This window comes from Anopheles arabiensis, chromosome 2, assembly GCF_016920715.1.
Source record: "Anopheles arabiensis isolate DONGOLA chromosome 2, AaraD3, whole genome shotgun sequence".
NCBI classification, from domain to species: domain Eukaryota; kingdom Metazoa; phylum Arthropoda; class Insecta; order Diptera; family Culicidae; genus Anopheles; species Anopheles arabiensis.
The window spans coordinates 89,394,559-89,415,408 of NC_053517.1; the positions used below are offsets into that span (position 1 = coordinate 89,394,559).

Below are 20,850 nucleotides of genomic sequence, written 5' to 3' on the forward strand. Positions count from 1 at the left end.
GCCCAAAAAGGATATCATGTTTCCTGGGTGTGCGCTGCACACAATCATTACACTTTTTCGCCTGTGCGCTGCACAGCGCAATTGGCAACAAGGAATCAAACCCGACCAAAAGCCAAAAAGAGGCAACCATCCTGCGCAAAAACGGACTCACCACAATGACCTGTGCACAGGCACACAACACTCATGGGCACAACTGTGCTTGGGGGTCGTGTTGAATTCACATTTGTTGAATATCTCCCGATTGAGGGGAATTTTATGGTTCCCTTGGTTGTCCTCTTTTCTGCTTTCGAGCGGGGCCATGTTGTTGGGTGACTCCAGAGCGGCGGATGTTCTAACGGGCCACTTTTACCAAGCCTTTAATTTCCTTTCGCTCACTCGCACTTCTGGTCAGGCAGGATTGGGGGGATGTGTAGCAATATACACTATTATTATCACCGCCACCGATCGACTGACCGGAAGCACGGAAGGGATGGTAGACGAAAGAATGGAAGCAAAAAACCGTTCGTGCCGGTAGCGGGAAACCTGACACAGGCACAGAGAAGAGAGTACACACTAAACCGCGTGCCCAAGCAGTAGCAGCAGCTGCTGGTAACATTAAAAATGAGGTTATTTTACGAACTTTTAACACCGAAACTCCCATTGCCAGATGGCGATAGGGACAGAGAGAAAGAGAGAGGAAGATGAGGCGAGACCGGAACGGAATTCAGTGGTCAACCGAAAAAACCAGAGGACCATTTTTCGAGACACCATGCTCATGCTCGACACACAGGTCCAAATTACAGCAAAAAAAAAACCTGGTGAATCCCCTCAACTCCACTTAGCACTACACACACTGCAACCCACATCCTGTGTGAAAGCCCAACAGCCCAGTCCCTTATCAGCTTTCCCGCTTCCTTTTTCATTATATTTCTCTCTCACACACTCACACCGTCTGTGCAAGTAGCCCATGCCTGCAGGGGTAAGTGATTGGCAAAGTGCCCACACACACAACTGGCAAGTTTTCATGTTCCTGGGCGCAAATGGGGGGGGCTTTCCTTTTTTTTTCTTCGACAAGAAGCGGAAAAGGTGAGGTGGTTTTGGCAACAGTTCACCAACAGAGGGAGAGAGCACACAAGGCGCCCCCCCCCGCCCCGCGCCATCGCGGACAGCGCAGCAGGTATTTGTTTTATGGACACTTAATTTGACTCCTTCGTGTTGAACACTTTTAAGTCCCCTTGTGTGCTCAGTGCCCCGTGACAGGACAGGAAGGTGGCTAAAGGGATGAAGAACGGGGCCTTTTTTTCTGGCAGGCACAGACCAAACAGTCAACAGTGAGACAACCTTTGGCCTTTTTTGCAATGTGGCTGCGCTGATGGCCTTTTTTGCCCCCTTTTGGCAGGTTTCCCGGGTTGGCCCGTAGCGCTATCATAAGGCTCTTCTTCTTTTGCCAATAAAAATGAAAGACACACACACACACACACGCGAAAAGGGCATCAAGGGAGACCTTTTGAGTCGGGAGATGGGGCCATGTCTGTTTTACATTTATTGTCATGTAATGCTAAACTGTTTGATCTCCCTCTCTCCTTTCTCTTTTTCGCTGTTCCCTTTTTTCCCTTGGTGCATATTTAATGAGTTCGGGATGATATTGGTCGGTAATTTGTAGTTTTTAACGCTCCGCTGTGCCCATTTCATCGAATTGATTGGGGAAGGGGAAGGAAACAACAAAGAGTTGACCTAGTTCTAGAGAACATTAAATATATTTAAGTATTTCTTCTTATTTATCTTGTTTCATTGTACAAATCAAACCAATTTTGCAATATTGTATCCCGTACAGCAAACGTTGCTCAGTATAATTATAATGGTAGCAGAATAAATTTATTCCTGCACAGAGAGCGTCAATCGATAATTTGGTCCACTTGAGGTTTTGTCTCTAACCAGCGTAGCGTCACCGTCGCGCGTTATCGTCTGTACTAAGCGGCGAAGTCAAACCTCGTTCGTTATTTCCGAACCAGTACTCACTTTTTCGGCATGTTCGTGCTTTTAGCATGGGTGGAAAATGTAGTATGATGTTAATTTGACGTTTGGTAACTTAATTGCTAAAGCTATTTTACAGCATCGACATGCACACAACACATTTGCCTTTTTTTTTTAAACCCACTCTATAAAACAGCCAACCATTTTCGGTCTTTTATTTGAGCAATTTTGTAACATCGATTGCCGTACCACACCGTACAGGCCTAACCGGTGTGCCACAATCGCTATTCCTTGACCCTTAACCCAACCGAAAAATTGATACTGTAACTGTTTGGTATGTTCCCTTATCACGTACCATGCATGCTAGCTAAAGCATGTGATGGCGCGCGCGACCCGAGTCGTTAACTTCCAGCTCACAATTATAGGTATTAAGATCAATTTGGCTTCCCCCCCCCCTCCCCCCCCCTCTGGTTAGCACAGAACTTTGGCAGAGAGCGGCACCCATTTACCTTTTTAGCCGTCAGAAACCATTACCCTTGGTCGATGGGGTTCGGCTTTCATTCACACGAAATCGCGCGTGCGAGCGCGCTACCTTACCTGACTTTCTCCCTCGGGGGCTACACATAACGACGTACAAAACCGCCCAGACACGAAACGCCGTTCCCCAAACCACACGCCGTCAGCGGACTCACACCGCTTGGGCTGTATAACACAACCGCCTGGGTAGTACACACTGCGCGAGAATACACTTCCTCTAATTATGCACCGTTCAATGTTTATTACACCCTTGAGTGAGTATGCGCCCGAGCTACCGAGGGATATACGGGGCAGCCAGTTGTATCGTAAAAAAAGCGAACGGTGGCCAAATAAAACACACGCCACAGCGCAGGAAATGGCCGTGCTTGCTCTGGCAGCCAATTCCCTCCCGCTGCGAGAGGTTGCCGGTTGGTTGAGGTCCGCCCGAAAGAGGCCCGTTTGAGCCAAGCCACACAAGAGTATCTCACACGCCGAAACACACAACACCGGCACCCTTCTTCCCCGCTCTACCACCGACCAAAGTCGTTTGCGTCTTGCCGCACCATTAGCCAACTATTTCAGTGGTATAATTTCTGTTTAACTACCGCTCGTTTTATTTCATTTAACGATCAACCGCGCCCGGACGACAACGCTCGCACATAACAACTCACTCAGGGTCATTGAAAAGTCCCCCTGCTCATGTGTGGTGATTACTGGCCACCGTTTGGGGTTTTATAAAACAGGGGAGAGTTTGATTGGTCTCTTAAAAATCGCTGAAAACCTCAGCACAGGACCAAGGACCTGGCGATCCGCCGGGAGGGAGTCTCCGCCTTTACAGGCGGCGTCGTCGCTGTGGTGATAAAATCCATCGTGATCGACAATCCGTGCACTGTCTGCCAGTAATCTTAAGCGCTGTGAGAACCAATAAACACACCCATCGACACCCAGACGGCAGGACAACTGCCGTGGTCTGGATTGAATTTTGCACCGATCTCTTGCCAATGTCGCACATCAACGTGGAAAGGCGTAGAAGAGAGAAAACAATTTTAAACCAGCCCAAGTGCTACCTGCAGTGCCGCAGAAACTGTCATCGCCTTAATCGGTTTCGTTTTATTACACCTACATTAATCACCATTAAATCAGATCGACAAATTAAGGTGTACGTGTTTAAGGTACCGAGGGCGTGGGTTAACTTCCTCGTCCATTTACCGCTTATCAAAAAGTGGCTTGAACCATTACGATAATAACACACTACTCAAGTATCCGACCATTTAGGGGGCTGATAACGCAAAACCCACTAACATAAATCTCTTACCCACGGAGCTGCTGAATAAAAGTGACAAATAAAACAAATCTGAAAGTAAGACTTTAATTGGGGATGGGGTTTTGGGCCTAGCACATGAAATGTGATAACAGCGGCCGTGCATTTGTACATCAACCGTGCACACAGTGTAGATTGATAAGCTTTATTACGAATTCTGTGGCAATAATGTAGGATAGATTAAAGCAGAATGATCATAGAAGTAGTTACTTCTAGTTAACAAGAGGATGAATTCTGCTCCAAACTGGGTGATGCCATATCTTAACCCTAAGTCAAACATAAGCTCCACCATAAAATCCATCATATAAGCGATTAAGGATTACAACAGAATGTTACTATGGTAGTCATTTATCAAGTAGCTAGGTAAATAGCCATCAGTAACTCATTTAGAACTATGAAACACCACAACTGAGCCTATTTCTTTCGGAGTCTTTTCGAACCTACGAGTTTATAGTGAAGTTTTATAGAAAAGGAAATAACCACAGTAGAGTGAGTTAAGTTATTGCACAGGAATTAGAATCACAAGCACACTCTGTAAGCATCATGCAAAACTACGGTGAATAAGTTGCTCATATGATCAACACGATTTGAGAGTTATTTAACTCAAGATTTAACTGACACCGAATTCGTTCTCTCACGATACAGATAGCTGTATCCATTCATCGATATTCGACTCTGACGGTACAGAAAGTTGAATCATTAATCGAGATTCAACTCCTGAAAGAGCTATTGCACTTTCAAAAACTTTGAATCACTATGAATGAGCTGCTGACCGGCATCGAAAGATGAATCAATCAAACACATAGGGTAAATGTACCAATAGTGGTGCAATTTGTGGTGGTACAGATGTATTTTAATGAATTTAAAGTGCCAGGAAGGTAAATTCATGCATATTTTACCACATAGCAATTGGAATTTGTTTTATCTTCGCAATCACAATCATTTTTACCATGAAACACATCAAATTTACGAAAAAATACATATTTTTGTGATTGCTTCGTTGTACCTATAATGGTGGTATGGTTCCTATAGTCGTCGTATTGTGTTCCTATAGTGGTGGTAAACAAGGATGCCTTAAAACAGTGTATATTATCATTATACACATTAGTTTTGAAGCTGTTTTCGTGTGAATAGCAAGGATTACTGCGATAATAATTAATTCTTTCGTAATTTGATCGTAAAACATGTATGAATTTGGGTGATGAAAATATTGACTAAAGTGCTGAATAACACCTGTCGTCAACCCATACCCAGAAGAGTTTGCTTGATTTGAAGTCGATTTTTCACTCAGCCAAATAAACAAATGTTGGCCTTTGTTTGGTAAATTACTTACAGACAACTCATTTTTGTTGCTTATTTTAATGAAAGCAGTACGACATGCCAAAAATGTCGTCGAAAAAAATCTAAAAATTACCTGTTTTTATTGATTTTAGAACTAGGACCACTATAGGAACATGCCTGTTTGGTGTACCTATAATGGCACTATCGTAAAAAACACTTAAAAATACGTAAATATGGTCAAAAGCCTATGAATTTGAATAAAACAATATCATTTGATAATAATTATGACATAACAACTAAAAATTGCGTAGTTATGTGGTCATTTAGAACGTTAACAAATATATGACTATCGTTATGAAATCCTAAGGATTTTGGAAAAATGTTGATACCTTTCACAAAATAATGGATTTTTCGGTCACTAAGAAACGGAATGGCCCCATTTCATTTTTAAATCCTTTGTAAAAGGTTAGAGAACATTTTACACTATCGTAGATAACTTAACTACTGTTAATTTATCGTATGAGACGCATTTTAGTGCAATACCACCACTATTAGTACTAGTACCACTATGGGTACGTTTACCCTATCTAGATTGAACTCTCAAAAGAGTTATTTCTCTCATAAATCACAATTGTGTAAAATAGGCTCCTTGTGGTGGTTTATTGGAACTCATTCGTTTCTAAAATTTAATTCACTCACTCATTTTGACTCCACAAGTACGTCATTCAAGTTTACTCATGATGTTTAATGTCCACTGCCTGAGACCACTATTTACAAGGGGTGTTGTGGTGTCCACTTGAGCTGTCCCACTAAACGCGGCAAATTTCTCGCTATTAACTGACGACGCGATGAGTGTCCCAATGGCCAATGCTAAACTGTTTGAGACGCTCAAGAGGCTACAATTTACAATTAGCCTTCGGGGCTCGCCTAATCTAGAGAGTGCTCTCAACGTCAACTCAACAACAACAGCAGCCGTAGTAGCAGAAGAAGAAGAAAAAAAAACAATTCCTCACTACCATATAATCAAGGCCCATATAAATACCGTATCACAGCGCAGGGGGGGGGAGGCGCACAATATTAACCCCCCCCCCCCCTTGGAAACGGTAGCTGCACATGTTGCAATCAAGCACCAGAAGAAAAACCATCAAAATCAATGGCTCAAATCACGTATGGCGCCTACACGCCCGCCCGCCGTGGGGTAAGTGTAATAGTCAATTATTTCCTCGCCGAATTACACAGCTACAGCACAGTAATTCCATACCAACCCCCTTCATTACACGCGGCCAGTTGTTGCTCGGTGACACCGGCACACGCGTCCCACCGTATAGAGCAAAGGTTTGAACGGAATTGAGGTGTTGAGGTGAATTTTGAGGGGCAAGTGTTTGAAAGCGGGAGCGTGGTGTTAAGTGGCCCAAAATCAATTGCACTGATCACTATCACCGTGGGCCAGCCCAGTGTGTCTGTGTAGCATAACATGGGGTAAAGAGGTGGAGAAGATGGCAATACAGTTGGTGTGCCGTTTTTTACGCTCGTCGTAATCTCTACATCAACGTTTTACTGCTACTCTCTTGCGCACACTGTGTTTGCGAAAACTCGTTGGACATTCACATTCGCCGCACTCCCGCAACCCTCCCGCAACGGCCCTCTACGGCTCGGTGGGTAGTTTACACCGGGACTAATGATGTTGTTGATGGTCTGCCCTGCTGCTCGGGTTTAGCCGTGAGCTCAGGAGGCAAGGTGTTAGCCCTACACGCCGGATTTGCATCGGGGCAAACAACGTTGCCGTTTCCAACAGTTGTCTACCCGTCGCACCTCTCCCCCTCTGGGATGGCTTTTCCGCACTCCGTTTTCATTATCTGGCAATGTGTTCAAAGGGAATGGGCGATTCGCTTTTGCGATAACATAAGGTAGTGTGAAACTGTGCTCATACGGTGGGAGGTCCCTCCCGTACATTGATGGTGGTGGTGCTACACACTACGAACGGTGCACAAAAAAAAAAGCACACTATCAATCACTGTCCCCTTTTCTAAGCCCTAATGCAACCAAATCACAGTCTTATGTCAGGGTCGTATCAAACCCATTCGCAAGACCGTTTGCTAGTGTTGGATCTAACCCTTCTGCACACTCCGGGACTTGGAGAGTATGAGAGTATGAGGAACATGGCGAGGAGAGAGACCTGGCGGCAGTGGCGAATAGTAAAGCATGTAAATGAAGAGAATGCTAGACGAGAGCGCGCGGCGCAACGTTCCGAGTGCGACACACATAATTAATTTTCACTCTCGTTACACCCCGCCACTCCGGCAGCCACACGGGGACAGAGCTAATGCAACTGCTCCTTTTGATGCGCTTCTTGGAGTCGGAGTTTGCCATTCCTGCACACCCCATCATCGCCGACCCGCCAGCCAGCCAGGCCCCCATTTGTTCCCGGCTCTATTATCCATTAAAAGCTTGACAGCAAGGAGAGCTTGCAAAATGGCACCGGGAAGGAATGGTGCTGCGTAGGGGGACTGTCGTGCCCCGCTCCCAAGGGTGGTGGTGGTGGTGTTGTCTAACACAGCAGCGGTCGCCGCCCCGCTGGGCGTGTTGCAATGATAATCAAATCAGCATAATTATCGTTCCGCTGGCAAAATGCAACACACGTCGGACCCCACCGCCGTTGCACACACACACACTACAAAGAGGGGGGGGGGGTTTATGGTGGTGGTACGGGACGGGACATTGGAATGGCAGAAGAAACAACATTAAACATTGCCAACACACACACACACACACACAGGACACGCCAAACGAGCGAACAAGCGCACAAGCGAGCGAGATGTGGTATCTGCTCGAGCACGTGTAAAATGCATTTCACATTCTCCTTGGGAGCGCGAGGTGCACGAGCGGGGCAAAGCGGTGCGAGCAGAAGGGTCGTAGGGTCGCAGCAGCGTCTTATCTTTTCCCGTTCATCGTTTTGCGCCCCCGGTTTCTTGTTCTTCCCTTTCGTGCCTCGTTCTTCCCTACCTTTTAGCTGGCCATTTTCGAGGCATTGCACCTCACAACCCCTTCCCCCCCCCCCCCTTCGCACGGAAAAAAGATGTGACAAAACAGAAGCAATGAAGAGAGGACAAGGGGCAGCTGCCTGTATTGGCTCTTACAAAGAAAAACATACGTTTTTCTTCTGTTGACATAGGCGAGTGTTTGGTGCGTGTGTGTGTGTGTGTGTTTGTGCTTGTTCTTTGCGATTGTGTTACACTGTAAAGGGAGCTGAATGCAGGATGTAATAGGGAGCGATAAACAAAATACACAGCACTTTTATCATACAACATTAAACAGAGATTAATTTTGGTTAAGAATGTTGGAACAATTTGGATTAGAGAATTAGAGATTGTAATGTTTTAAAACTATCGCCTGTTTTCCCCTTTATTTCCTATACGAAAAACATACAAAATCACTTTAGAAAAAATGCAACAGGAAAGATCACACAGCTGAAAGCAATAAAAAAAAAATACTCACACACTTCCAGAATCCAAACAGTACATCCAACAGGTAGCGGAGAGGCCATAGGGGCCGAATTCGCACTAAGCGTCCCACTGTGTTCCACATTTTAACCCGAAAAAAAGGTGCAATTCCAATCCACACACACACACACACAAGTGGCGCGAATGAAGAAACCCGAGTAGCAGAGGCAATAAACATACCAAAAAAAAAGGAAAACCTCCGAAGAATGTCTCTCGCTGGAATAAGGAATAGTGCGGAAAAGAAAAGAAACTCTAACCACTGCATTACTCTGTGCACGATGCACCGAGTGGGCAGAAGAGCAGAGCGCAAACGGTTCAGTCCCCACCGTGGATTGCCATTTTGATTGCATTACGATTGCGATTTTGCATTGGCAGTCGTGTTCCAGGGAAGAAGGTGCATCACACTTGCCGCTTGTTTTACGGGAAGGAGGGAGAGAGAGATAGTACATTTAAAATGCTTTAAACACACTAATGACCTCTCTTTCGAGGTTTGTGGCTGCTGATACTTGCTTTTTACCTTTTGTAACACAAAACATTACACTTCAAACGTTATCAAAGCTAATCCTCCTCAATGCGAGAGCGTGTAGCACGTCATCTGGTGCGCTTTAGCGAATGCAACACACAAAGCTGTCAAAACACATTAATAGCCCACCACCAACCTGCAACCTTCTTCCCCCAGCCATGAAAAAGAAGGGAAAAAATGCAATGAAAAGGTGTGGAAGGAATTAAAAACCGCTCATGTGGCTGTGTGTGTGTGTCACGGTTTGTGTAATCATTTGAATGTAAATGCGACACTAATCGAGCTGCTGCTGCGCCCGTTTTTGTTTAGTGCGCGCCCTTGCTGCTGCTGCTACTGAATGGTTGATGAATTCATTCGCTGCTTCCCATTTGATAATGTCATAACTATTCATAACTGTGGGCAAACCGTCCCACACGCGCACACACAACCACGTACCAAACGTCATCAGTGTCAAAAATCGAGGAGCGGGGCGCGCATTCTCTCAAAAGCGGCAAGGAAAAGGCGGGGAGTCGCGCGTCATCACCGCTCGTCATCGTTTGCGTTTGTTCGTTCTGGGGAGTTTTTTTTTTTGTATTTGGTTTTTTGCTTTGTTTCATTCTTTGCTCCGCTTTTTTTATTCGATGCTGTCGCTTCCCATGGGTTAAAACTTAAAACGTGCACAAAAGGAAACCCATCATCCTAAAGATTTCTCAACAAAGCCCGTGTGTGTGTGCTGCTGCTGCTTTTTTGTTTCTTCCCTACACAAACACCGGAGGAGGAGGCTTTAAAAAAACATGATCCAAAGGGAAGATAAAAGCCACAGAAGGGCCCTGGGAGCGACACGCGGGGGTGGGTGGGCACAGGGAAGAAGCGGAGACTGTGAAACAAACAAAAAAAAATAGGCCCAAAAACCCAAGCTCAGCAGAAAGGCATGCAATCGAAAGAGAGAGATAGATAGTGCGGGGAAAAAAAGCAAAAAAATGCAAACGGTCGGCAGAATGAAGGGAACAGCAGAAAGAAACGATTTACAAGGCTGAAGTGGGATGATGATGATGGTGTGTGTGTGTGTGTGTGTGTGTGGGCAGGGGCAGTAGCGCAGCGGTGAGTGAAGCAGGAGAAGGGAAACTATAAATTGCATATCAATTATCCCACTCGACGAGCATCCGTTGTAAAACAACGGAAAATGGCCGACGGTTGTCATCGGAAAGCTTGATATGCCCACAACACTGGTTTTGGACCGAAACTAGGGGATGCGAGGGGGGTGGAGAGGAGGGAGGAAGAAGAAGAAGGGGAAGAAACGGGGCAGATTTAAGCAGGCAAACGGCAAGCAAAAGCAAAAGAGACTCCTGAATCAAAGCAAGCGCGAAAGAGAACCAGATTTTACGTACCATTAAGTAAACGGGCGAACATGCTGGCACACGTTCACGTATTGGCGTGAATGTGTGTGTGTGTGAGAGAGAGAAAGAGAGAGAGAGAGAGAGAGAAGAAAAAAGGGAAAAATGTGTTTGGTTGATCAAATCAAATTCGATTAAGAAGCATTCACATTCGCGCAAAATGTTTGCTTTCACGACCTTTCTTTTAACGCTTTTAACACGAAAAGTCATGTGAAAGTAAACGGGTTAATTAAACATTCAAGTAATCGGAGCTCTTGCTACCCACTCTTACAGTGTTGTAGTTCTAAATCATCGCGATGACTTTCAACAACTCGTTTAACAAAAACAGCCCAGAGAGGTGGGAAAGGGTTAGTTTACATTACATTTGTAAACGATCTGACACTACCCAGAACCACAGCCACGCACACACACACACACACACACACACACACACACACACACACACACACTGGTGTTGTGTTGGAAACTAATTGATTAGCAAAGGAGTGTGTTGAAAGTCATCGCGTCGACCAAACAGAAAACAATCCGTTGATTAATGTAGAAAAATGCACGCTTATTCTTCCTTCTCTTGGAGCAAAAAAAAAACGAGCTGTCGCACACATTGAAAAGTGGCTCACAAACAGCCGTTATATTTCTTCTTTCCATTCCCACCGATCAAAACACGATGCTAATCGGAAGCATAATAAATAGCAACTCCCGCACTCAAAACAATCTCTCTATCGGCGGACATCTTCTTCCCTTTCGAGCAGCAGCAGCAGCATCTCCAAACCACGGACGAGGGGTGACGTCATTAGGCCGGCAAAATGCGAAAACCGAAGAGCCGATTAATCCACAGTCAGAATGAACAAACACATCGTTTGCTGCTTGTGGTCTCCTTCGAAATTGACCGAGCGAACGAAGCGAAAAGATGATTAGAGCAAATTTTGGGACAAAAAACCCGAAATAACAGCGGGAAAAACTGGGATACATTGAAGCAAAATTAGTGCACCACGCATTAGGTATCATCACCTCCTGCACTCTCACGGGAGTGACATAAATGATATCCGGAGGAAGGGGGAGGGGGGATAAAGTTTATTAAAAGTTACCCAACGATGGCTAACTGCTGCCCATCCATGCCACACACAAAATTCTAAAGACCAGACACTTTACACGCTTTCTTGCCCCCAAAACGCTCGCGCGCAAAGAGAAAAGCATTTGGCTGATGACACGAGACGACGACGACCACGACGATGGACGATGTGCGCACACACAGGAAATGCACACACACACACACACACAGAGCGGTACCGTACGTACACACATACACGCACGCGCGTATCCAACAGCATATAAAATCCCATGGCCCGGTGGCGGCGGCAGCAGCATAACCAGCATGGGGGCGCACGTTCGCTGACAAAATGTCCGTCGGTTTCGATCCCGTCGTGTGTTCAGCGCCCCCCCGCCGCTTTGCCCAAACACAGCCATCGCCATTTTCTCCTGCTCGCTGCTTTCGCTTTGCTCTGCTCACTCGCACGCAAGTCTTTTCTTTCGCTCTCTCTCTCTCCCTCTCGCTTTGGCGCTTTTCTCAACCCTCACACAACAGCAGCAGGAACGTGTTGTGTGTGTGGGGTGGTGGTGCTCTGCAGCAGCAACGTTAACGGGAGGAAGGAAGGAAGAAAAAAAAAAACGACAAACGATGACGAGAAAAAGGAACGAACGACCATCCAAATCAAATTATGGATTAAATAACATATTAGCACGAACATAAAAGCGCGCCTCTCCGCACCATTGGGAGTCGCTTCGTTAGAGGTTTTGCTGGTGCGGTGAGGTGGTGCGAGCCAAGTGAGAAAGTGAGGCCGGGGGACGATGGAAGAATGAAGCGGACACGATGAAGTTTATGCTCACACAGGCACACAGGCACACACACAGACCCTCGATTTCTCATTCATGCATACAGAAACGCACACACGCAGACAGTTTTATAGGACAGTTGGTTCCGCTTCATCGTTTGGACAAGAAGCGAGTCGCGATTCAATCGACCGATGAAAAGCGCGCTAAAGCAGCAAAAGTAACGCAGCCCACTGTCTCGTTTCGCTGTGTGTGTGTGTGTGTGTGTCTGCGATACTGTTCATCAATTTTTCAAACGGTCTCAATGCGCGAACAGCGATAGCAAAAGAAAACCTTCCTTTGGGGAGAAAATTTCCCAACAGAAAAAAAACGCGAAAATCGGTTGGTGTATTAGAAGGAGCACCTAGTCAATCTCTGAAGTGCTTGTATCGCGGCGGCGCGGTACCATCGAAGCAGCACACAATAACAATTACAAACAGGGGGGAAAAAAGTCATAGAACATTGACATTACTCCTCCGCCGTACGTCTTCCGCTGTTGATGAATTGATGATGGAGGCGATGGTGAGCGCTGGGGAAAGGGCGACCACACTGTCGGAAGAGTGGTACACCACCACCGGGGGCCTCAAGTGAGCGATAATCGTTTAATTTTCTCGCTGATAAAGCGACAGAGCAAGCGCGAGAGGACAATTGTTGAGATTGTTGTTACCGCTTGTACCTATATTTTATCGCTTGAGATAATTTTCATTCGTTTTGCAATTGACCGAGACTTGATCCGCGCGCGTTCGCTGCTTCTGATGTTGTGGAGTTGCGGGCTATAATCCATTATCTCGCCACTAATGCCGCTACAGCCGAAACAGCGCGATTAATTATCTAAATGGATTATCAATTACATCTGGAAAGTACTTCCTTTATTTATTTTCATAGGCACTAGATCATTGAAGTAAATAGTTGACACATATTCTCTAACAGGAATCACACGATTGAAGGTCAATTGACTTCAAGAGCGATGAGTGATTTGACGTATGGATTCAACTCTGCACAAAGAGTTACTTCATAACTCACGTTCCACTCTTCAAGCTTACTCATTCAACGGGAAATTGAATCACAAAAGAGCCAGCACACAGAGAGCCGGAGTGAGTTGAATTGTAAAAGAGTGAGTCGCCGAGAACCGGAGTAAGTTGAATCGGAAAAGAGCGAGAGTTGAGAATCGCAAAAGAGTAAATCGCTAGGTGTCTATGCCTCAAAAGATGATTCAAATCGCTACATGCACTCTTCTAGATTCATTGAACTCCCTCTGAACTCAGAATAATGATAGTTTAATTCCTTCTTATTTTTTTCAATTATGCTTACAGGGTTTTCCAATTGAGTTTAGACTAGGAGCATACTTTTTTTGAATAGTCGCAATAGATTCTTGACTAGCATCCTCTATTTTTGTTTACGAGCAGTGGATTATTCACTAGGAGCAATTGATTTCAGCAGGCCGATTGCTGGCGCGGAGTGACCAGATTGTTTTTAGAGGTTATCAGTAGGAAATCTAAAGCAAATTCGGTAATTTTCGGTAAAAACAACTTTTTATTCACTCACAAAATTTATTAAATTCTAATTTTACGTTGAACGGTGAATACTTAGAAAAACATTTGATTTTTGGGTAAGAAAAATTGAGTTATAGTGCGCTCAATTGTAAACCGATATTCGATCGAAAATCGATAGAACTACATATGGTCACTCTGAAAAACTTGCCCAATCTAGCTTTTGGTTAGGTTATGCCTATGGGTCCACTACTGCATATTTCAATTCAGCCGTTAAGTGCTTTTGTGTTGTATTGTGCATTCGTAAAATCAAAACAATAACACCAAAAACCTATCAGATAAAATATATCTTATTTTGTGGATGATATATAGCAGTAAAACAAACGCTTTAAACTAATGAGCGGATTAAATTAAATATTATCCACAGATTATTATTCAAGTCGATCTGTCACACCGGGTGTTATAACCACGACGCTCTTAGGCTGTCATGCAGGGACCTGCTGAAATCAATTGCTCCTAGTCAATAATCCACTGCTCGTAATCAAAAATAGAGGATGCTAGTCAAGAATCTATTGCGACTATTCAAAAAAAGTATGCTCCTAGTCTAAACTCAATTGGAAAACCCTGCATCTGGACATGGAGTGGAACATTAGTACCATGTTTTTGTAGTGCCAGACGGTGACTAATGTTGGGTTTCAAGGGTATTTTGTTGTTGGGAATCATTCATATGAGTCTTCAGCGATGAATGAATCGAATTTCGTGATTCGAATGATTCAAAGATTCATGATTTTCAAGGATTTCATAAATCTCCACGGATTCATGAATTCATCCCATGGTACGGTGGATAACTTGCACGACTTAACAACATGCCCGACATGGATCCAAGGCTCGCATGGACCATCTTCCCGTTAGCAAAACAGACTATCCGGCTTAGTGGTACTTGCCAGGAAGTCTCGAAAACCTGGATAGGCTGACATTACCACGTAGATCGTTACGCCAAGATGAAGTATAAGAAGAAGCTTAAGCTTTATGAATCTTTGGAGATTTATGATTCACTGGAGATTCGTGAATCTTTTGAGATATATGAATCTTTCAAACAAGAATCAGATTCAAAGAATTATTCCAAACACTCATTCCGACTCATATGTCTGAATCAGATTTACGCTAAACTAATGGTGACCTCACGCCGCATTGAGTTGAGAAAGTGTAGCAATAGCATCAGAAGCTCTGTAATCAAGATTCGAAATCAAAAAGAGCTTGCCGTTAAGTGCACCAAGATTCCAACCATTAAAATCCTGATATAATTTTCTGATCTTCAACTTTTACATATGTCTTCTGGCACACTGAAGCGCTCCCCATCAACTCCAACTTCCACGAAGCCATTGAAAAGCTGTTACACCGAAATATACTTCCGCACAAATCATATCAAGCAAATTAAGCCGCTATCGCCTCTTCCGTGATTGAAACCGTTTTGATTTACCCGAAGCAAACAAACTGATTCGGCGCTAACAAGCGTCGCGGGGCGATCGCGGGGATTGGCGTCAACATTCCATTTCTCGTGTACCAAATTTGTCCGCCGAACCCGAGCAAAAGCGCAATAACGCCGACGCGTCGTCCCGTGTGTATGTCAAACAACACGTACCGGCGCTTTTACCAGTGTTCCTATCCCGACCGGCTGATGCGGCGGCGTCCGCCAAAGAGCGCAGACAAACCACAAGAAAGTGAATTAAATTCATCAACAACGGCCCAATTGAATTCCGGGGGGGTTCGCGGCGATGCCGATGATAGCGTCAGACAGTGGGTGCCGCGCGCCACTTTGTGGTGTCTGAGGGGTGCGGAGGGGTGTTGTCTTGTCTGCCCGCCTCGATCAGATAATTTTGTGTTTGGGGGTTTCTCACCAACCCTTGGCACCCTGCTCTATTATGTTAAGAGGAGCAAAAGGGAAAGCAAAGCACGCTGCCAACGTGCGTCGCTGTGTGTGTGTGTTCGGTTTCGATGTAAAACAAAAATCATTACACCGAGAACACAACAAACGCATGATGGGGGGGACCGGCCGACGTGTGTGTGTGTTTGTGTACGCATATTGCCTATTACAACATCAGATAAAATGGATACAACACCCCCTCGCTCGCTCTTACTCTCTCACCGCGGCACACTCAGAGACCCAGGTTCAATCCCCTTGCTCCTCCCGCGCTTCTACTTCCTTTTGTAGTTCCGACACACATTACTTGGACAGGAAGTGGGAAGCGAAAAAGAGATAGAGAAAGAGAGAAAAAGCACACACAAAAAACTATAACTTGCTTTATATTTTCCGTATTGAATAGACAGTTTTGTGTGTGTGTGTGTGATGTAGCAGTTAATTTCGAAACATATCTTCTATGGCTCAATAAAATACTTTTACACACACACATACAAGCGCTTACACTGCCCCCTTGATAATAGAAAACAATAAAAATCGATAGCGTATTAGAAAGACGAACCAAAGGGCATAAACTTTGATGTAAATGCTTCGCGAACACGAACGCATTTATGCTTATAAAATCGGGAAGCGTTCCCTCGATGTATAATCAGTGCAGGAAATAAGCCCTGAGACACTGAGTGAAATTGATATTAAAAGGGAAAATGCATGCAAAAAACATATTCTTATCAATATTCCTCACAAATTGCTCTCTCGTCCTTGCATAAGGTCGTCATACTTCCGCGTTTGTTTGAGTGTGTGCCAGCCAGTCAAACAACATACTCTCTCTCCTCCAATTAAGCGATTAGAATCCGATAAAGCTACAACGTTAGAAAAGAAGAAGCAATTCCCTTTCCCCTATCTACGCCCCCTTTTTTCGCCATTATGTGAAGCACTCAAAATGGAAGAAAAGCGAAACTCGTCATCATTATCATCAGGCATTTATCTATACACGCGAGCGCGGGCGGCACCACAGGGAGATTGGGGAAGAGGAGAAAATGATGGCATATGGTCACGGCATTCCTGTTGTCCCCGAAAAACCTTCCCCCGAACGGAGAGAGAGAAAAAAAAACGAAGAGAAAAAAAAACCCCTAGCCGAGGAGAAGAAAATCGCTCCCCCCTCCCAAAACACAACGCAGAAAGGAAGTAAACCCCGAGCGGAAGAAGGGAATACGAAGACGGGGGCAGACGACGACGCGAAGAAAAGCGAAGGGGATAGGGGTCAACATAAAGAAGAGGGAAAGAGATACAGAGCGAAGGGTAAAAACTTGCTGCTAGTAGTGGGATCATTTTTCCGGAAGTTTATTTTCCGTGATTGAGTTCCCCCCATTCCTCGCTGCCGTCACCGCCACCGGTGCGTGTGCGTGTGTGTGCGTTCTATGGCGAGTGGGACGAAGACGATGGCCGCCGCATAAAAGCGCACCCACCACACACCAAAACGATGTTTAATGAAGCTAAAATGGCTGAATCGGTTGAGCGGCAGCAGCAGCAGCAGGCACACGTTGAGATGAGCGATTCCGTTGGAAAGGATTTATTGCTCGTTTCTCGAGCGTTTTTCACTGTTAGTGAGTAGTGTGCGTGTATGTGTGTGTTTAACCAATCGATCGGAGCACACACACGAGGGTCTTTTGATAATAGATATTTATGAGCACAACTCCCCTCTCTCGGGGCTCTCTAAAGTATGCTTTCTAAAGGCGAGCGGAGGGAAAAGAGATGCACGCGTGTCAGCAAGCAAACCGCACATTTTGAGGAAGACGATTCCATCTGGACATAACGATTTAAATGTATTGCTAAGTGACACACGAACACGTGTGTGTGAATGGTTCATTGAATTCGGTTTTGTGTTTTGTGAAGGGAGGAAAATAAATCGTTCTTTTGAAAAATCGGCATCGGCAGATCTCTTACTTTACCCTCTTGTGTGTGTTTATCCGTTTTACAGCAGAGTTGATGATGATTGTTCGCTATAAAACCACCCACACAATTTGGGACTACAATTCTGTCATTTGTGGCATGTTGAAAGAGTCTGAGAACGAGATTTATCGTTCAAAGTCTTAGCGCAGATGAAATTGTGCAAAAGCATCCAGTGCCATTGTGCACTGTATGTGTCCTTTTCTCTCGCTCAAGACGAAAAACGGAATCGATTGTCCTCTTGTGTACAAAGAGCGAAAGCATAGTCCATTGTCGATCGAAGCCATTGGGGGTTATGAAAAACGGAGACACATATGATACAAGGGGGAAGGTGGGTTCAAAAACCCCCCCTTCTAGCTTGCAGCACTCGATCGAACCAGCATCCTAATTTGCGAACGCTTCACAACAGGGCCAAGAGGCCCACGGAGCCATTCCATACCATTGTGGGTTTTTTCCCCAATTCGGGTCAGGCCAATTAGTTTCATTAAGATAATTGACTATACCCGGCGGTCCAATAATATAAGCGCTGGACTCTGGAGCGAGCATAATTGAAGTGGTAGTAGTGGTATAAGGTCCAGAGACCGACCATCCTCCTCCCATCATCATCAACATCGTCATCGAACCGAATGTCGATGGAGCGCTGCTTCTTCGTTTCTGTGTCATATGTCGCATAGTCGCAAATTGCAAAGTAATATATGCTGCCATCTTGCTCCATGCCCATCGGCAGACAAGCAGTTGCTTATTGGAAGGGACAGGTCAGGCTTGTGGAATGATTTCAACTCACCAACGACAAATTGGCGAAATGCTTTTGCCAAGATATCGATACACACTTTGGACAATAATCATTACGAATGGATAAAATAATAATTAGTATCCCTTGTGGTTTTGCGGTCCACGGGTCATAGTTTTTGCTTCCACACACACACACACACAAGACGATGAGTTGCATGGTCAAGCACCAACTGTAGAGCGTGAATAAATTAGCAAATGTTTTCAAAAACCTTTTCCATAAATCATTCCCCCCGAGATGCATGCGCCGGGTGAGTTGGAAGAGATGGGGATAGTCACATCTTTGCCAACTCATAACGTGGCTGTAATTAACTATTTATACTACATCCATTACCACACACACACACACACACACACTGGGGAACATCCCCTGTACCTTGCCAACCTTCCTTCTTCAAAGCGCCAAGACAACAAACCATTAGAAAAATGGTTTTGTTTGTATATTTCGGCTCCAAACAATGCACCCGTGCAACTGATTCATTCTAATGCAATCAATTATTAATTGCCGTTGTCGTGACGATCAATTAAATGCATTTGTGCTTGTTTGTTTCCACGCCCCGTGAAGGACGCGGAAAGCGGGAAACTCTGCCTAAATGTATGCAAGATTACGTATCAGCGCACCCGCTTCAAGCTGCGGGAAGTACATTAGACTGTCACCGGGCGGAGGGAGCGGCTTTTCTCTGTATGTTTTACCATAAATTAAACACACACACACACACGAGCGCGCGCCCATTGGACCCTCTTCTTCGATTGATTCTTGACATGAAACCAAAGACGACAAAGGGGCGGCCGGCCTCTGACTGTGTTGTTATGATTGGGGCCCCCGATGCGGTGTTGACCTTAGGTCATTCAAATATTAATGACCACTTATTATTGGCTCAACTCTGCTCTCTTTCCCTTGCTCTCCCTCTCTCTCCCTCTGGGCTGTAATGTTTCTCATTTAGCTTCCACCGGAAGAGGCTTCTCGTCCCCTTCTACCGGTGGTGCGGCCGGCAGCTTGAGAAAATGCGCCCAATACCCAAATGGGACGTCGACGGCGGGGGTTATGGATCGTTGTGAAATAATAATAATCATTATTATCAACATAAAGTGTTTCCCCTCCACCCCTTCCGTCGCTTGTAGCGGCCCTTGATCTGTGCTGAAACCCTGCAAACGAATGCTAGATGCTAATAATAGTAATACCGTTGCCCAAACCCGCACTGTCGGTGGGGGGATATATACTGTGATTTTCGTTTTAAATCAAAACTCTCGCACGCTCGCAAACCATTCTCGGACGGGGATATGGATTAGTGTAGTGATGTGGCAGGCGGAGAAGGAAATTGATCTACATGGAAACGAGAAATCGAACCTAATTTCCCCTTTGGCATAATGGCACACACACACACACAGGCACGCTTGACTGGCTGTGTGAGTTGTGAACATGTTTCGACAAGCATAATATTTGTAATCAATCGGTCCGATGACGACGGCGACGACGGATGGCGTGGATCATGGCGGCGGCCCCCATTCACCCGTGCGCTGTGTTTGAGCATTCCGGGGCCAATCATCAATTGATTGATTGATACTAATGACACGCTCACTTTCGCTACCCCCCCCCCCCCTCTTCCTCCTTCTACCCTTTGGCAGGCCATCCTTTCCGAAGTCGAAGTGGTTACATGGTCCACTGTAAGGCACCCGCCGAATGGTTCGATTTTTATGCGGGTCTGGCAAGTTTTACAGGCAAGCGCGAGCACCTTTCAAGTATCATTCGAGCTCCCATTTTGGCTTGTTTGGCTTTTGTTTGGAAGAGTACGAAAGTTGAAACTTTGAAATAATGTTGAAGTTGAAATAATTAAAGAAAATCAGCAATAGCTTTGAGATTATTTCATCTTCAACGAGAGGATTGAATTGCTTTATTTAATGGTGTAAAAATTAATAGTAAATTGATAGGAATTCATACTATCTAATGTTACTAAAACTGTAAAAAATCACCAATAACTAATAGCAAATTCTTTAAAACATCTTTGTTGAACAATAACATCAAAACATTGAGCGCCATGCACCAAAGGCACCTGATTCCCGACGGCAAAATTGTAACTCTCACCCATCCACAAAACCGGCTACGAAAAGCGAGAGCAATGAAACCTGATAGCTAATTAGCACGCACTGCTCGCTGGCAGCTGCATGGCGCAATGACAAGAGTACGGAAGCACGCACCACACGCGCATACAGGTGATGAGTTCGAGACTACTTCGGCGGGCGGCCATCATAACAACCAAACGTCGTTCATCATCAGTGACAGTGTTCTGTCGTTTGATGTATTTTAGAGGTATCATTTGCAGGCATGAATATTTATAATAAATAATCATTGAGACAGAGACGATTTTTTGCATATTC

The 20,850-nt window shown here is 45.0% G+C and overlaps 1 protein-coding gene across 7 annotated transcripts in view; it reads right to left on the reverse strand.

Moving 5' to 3' along the window:
• Nucleotides 1-20,850, reverse strand: part of LOC120897715 (trithorax group protein osa) — a 108,183-nt gene that overhangs the window by 80,553 nt on the left and 6,780 nt on the right. The window lies entirely within an intron of this gene.